This window comes from Myotis brandtii, unplaced genomic scaffold, assembly GCF_000412655.1.
Source record: "Myotis brandtii unplaced genomic scaffold, ASM41265v1 scaffold230, whole genome shotgun sequence".
NCBI lineage: Eukaryota > Metazoa > Chordata > Mammalia > Chiroptera > Vespertilionidae > Myotis > Myotis brandtii.
Genome location: NW_005358650.1, coordinates 7155189 through 7158777, shown reverse-complemented (window position 1 = coordinate 7158777; position 3589 = coordinate 7155189).

Below are 3589 nucleotides of genomic sequence, written 5' to 3'. Positions count from 1 at the left end.
ATCCATTGAGCCAAACCTGCTAGGGCAGTGGTCAGCAAACTGCGGCTCGCGAGCCACATGCGGCTCTTTTGGCCCCTTGAGTGTGGCTCTTCCACAAAATACCACGTGCGGGCACGCATGTACAGTGCGATTGAAACTTCGTGGCCCATGCGCAGAAGTCGGTATTTTGTCGAACACTGGGCTAGGGCAATACTGTTTTTCTTATCAAACAGAGTCCCTTGAAGCTAAAAAATTAGTAGTGAGATCATGGCCAATTGGAAACACCCAGAAATAAAATTTGTATTTCTTCTTAGAACCTCCAGTAGCCTTCATGCCCTGAGCAAAAAAAAAAAAAACACCCATGTGTTATGTCAGGATTGGAGGAGGAGTTAATCCTGACATAGATTTTTATGCAACAATAAACACAGCATTATCCAGAACAAACTCTCACTGACCTAAACTAATTTCTTGGAAAGTGTTCTAGGTATATTCCAAAAAAGATTAGAGAAATATAGGAAGTTAGCCAGCTTGGCATTGGTTATCTGAAAAACCTGCCAAAAGTCTGGCCTTATTTGCCAGTGCCAATACTCCAGAGTGCAAACAGTCTTGTGCAAGGGCCATTATGTAAGCTAAAAATTAATCTTAATGAGTCATTCGTTGTCCAAGGGTGGATGCTGCAGAAGCCCCATGTAGTTTCAGAATCAATGTACTTCATGGCCTCTGGTGATGCTACGCTTCATTGTCTTTCTGATAAGGGAGGAAAGCCCTTGGAAAGCTTGTTTGAAACAGTGCTTAGGGCCACAGGTGTGGTGGAACCAAGTGTGGTCCCATTGTCTTCTTCATATCTTTGTCCAATGCACTAGAACTAAAGATGCTATAAAAAAAACTTTCACTTTCAGCCTGCGTGGGGTTTCTTCTAGTTGTCCTCTGCCTACATCTCAGCAACAATGACCAGAAGGGAAGCCAACCTGAAAAGGTCAGTCCTAGCCCAGCTTTATTAAGAAGGAAAAATGTCCTCATCTCTAGGATATTACAATTTGAAAGGCTCACGAGTAGCAATATGGATGTAAGGTTAATACTATACTATCAAGTCAAGGCAATACGTAGCATGATGTTGATCATGACATATCAAGATGTCAATGTAAACTGCAGAATTGAATCTTACACTTCTAGTGGAGATCTGGGCAAGTCACTCAGCTGACTTACCATCCAGTTGAGGAGATGGGGTGGGAATGGTCACTAACCCTAAAGTTTTGTGTGGCTCACTGAACAATAGTTTATCTAGCCTACTTATAGAATAAAGGGCCTTCCAGTAGTAACAAATTCTGTATCTGCCCTTCCTAATCCACTGCCCTTCCTTCAGGGGTTAGAGTGAATATAGTATGTCTCTTTCTTTAGCTCACATTCAAAACTCAGACCAGAGAAAAGAAATGAGGAAAGATGGGAAAATATGTTCCCAAGGCCATGGGCTTATTTCCTTCTGGCGTGGCTACTTGTCTTGAGCTCCAAAGAATGTGGGCAAATGTTTATGATTGGTTTAATAGGAAAAAAAAGAACTGTTTAGTACCAAGATCAGTTTCCAACTCAGCCTTTCTACATTCTCTAAGGTAATGAGCCTGCCCAAGAAAAAAGAGAACGAAAAAAACTTGTATGGGAGATCATGTCCCCTGTCAAGCCAAGACCACCCAGTGGACTAATGGAAGGATAGATGCCAGGCAGGGCCACAGGATAAATACTGAAAAGGATATCTACTTAGACATAAGAAATGCTACTCCCAGTGTCTCATTTCTGCAAATACTCTAGCTCTTACATAATCGGAGACTTTTTTCCCCCTCCACTTGCTCGACTTCTGTAGCTTCTTTTGAAACCGATCATTTGTACCTTCTCAGTTTTATATCTTGTCATGGGTCATTTTTCTAACACGAGACATGCTAAAAGCTGCGGATTCTGCCAGAGAGTGACTCATAAATCTCATTAGTATTAAAAATTTAAAACCTAATGGAATTCAGTCAAAACACAAAACCACTGTTTTCAGGATGTTTGAAATCCTATGAAAATGAAGATAAAGCCTTTAAATAGATAGCATAATGACTGAAGAAATTAGTCATAGTAGTAGCTGCCATTTGTTAGGTAACTACTATGCACTTAAAGGTACCAATGACCAAGTTACATTAGAACAGCATCTATTAAAAGATAAGAGATATTCTTCAAAGAAAAGGCTGGGTCTTTTCAAAGCAGCCTCTGGAAGGTATCTAAGGAACTCAGGAGCATATTCTCTTTGTGAGCACTCACCCTGGCACTAGAGATAGATCATGTGGGTTTTCAAAGAGCGGTGGTGGCTGCTGGTTGACAGTGAGCCATGGTGACTGTTGCCCAATAGTGGTGTGGAGGGGCTGAGAGAGGGAAGAGTTGGCCCAATTCTGCCATCATGACCTCGTTTGTGGGTTTTCATGGCTTTTAATCCACAGTGGGGGCTGGACTTGATTGTCCAGAGTCATCTAAGAAAGGCGATGGACAATTGGGTAATAACAGGTTTTCCCTCCAAGGAGGACTGGCAAGGTGCCTTTATAGGTGCTTCTAACAACCAACCACATTTGCCATTTTTTCCCTCCACTTCAAGAATAACTTTAAGTAAAAACATGTAGCATATGTTCATGCTTGCTTTGTTCCAGGCTCTGTTTTAAGTAATTTACATGTATTATCTCACCCAAATAACATCTTAGGAGATAGTTGATGTTATCATTCTCTACTTACAGATAGGAAAACTGATGTGCAGAGAGGGTTAGTAACTTGCCCAAGGTTACACACCTAGCAGGGGGTGAATCTAAGATCTCTGACTTCTAGTCACTCTGATTCACACCTTTCTAGAACAGTTACTCTCTTGCTCTACCACCCTCCCTATTGCCCCCCCCACCTACACTATTTCTTGTGCATTTTCTCCTCTCTTGGAGAAAAAAAAATAACAAGTAATATTACAAATTTTGGCTATTGTATTCCATTTGGGAAGGTGGACAGATCAGTTGAATATATTGTACTCCATGTGGAGGTGCCCACTCCTCCCAGGTTGGGGGTACATAAAGTGTAAACTCTCACTATTTGTGAGAGTCTTCCAGCAACCAACCAGAGAGTTTAACTGAAATAAATACAATGAAACATGACAGGTTATAATTATGACAAAAGGCATGGCATGATCCAAAAGTGCCTCCTAAATTATTAGTCTGGCAACTTAAGAGGCTACGAATAATATTCATGTTTTTAATAGAGTTCTGGTTCCAGCCACATGGTAAGATTGAGCTAAGTAATGTGTATTGTTCTTCTTATGCAATTACATTGAATGGATGAACAATGTGTAGTGCACAAATTTTAAATCATAGTAGAGCTCAGAAATCATAGAACTCAGAAAAGAAAAATTGCCTTGTGCCAGAAATGAGGAGTGGACCCAAAGTCAGACTCTGAGCAGCTGATTTGTATGTAATTTCCAGGGTCACCGTGCTTATTTTCATCAAGCTGATTAAGGATACGAGAGCACAGAGGATGGCTTGTAGGAGAGTTTTGTGGGCCAGGCCTTGAAATGGTCTATACTACTTCCACTAATATTGCATTGAGCACT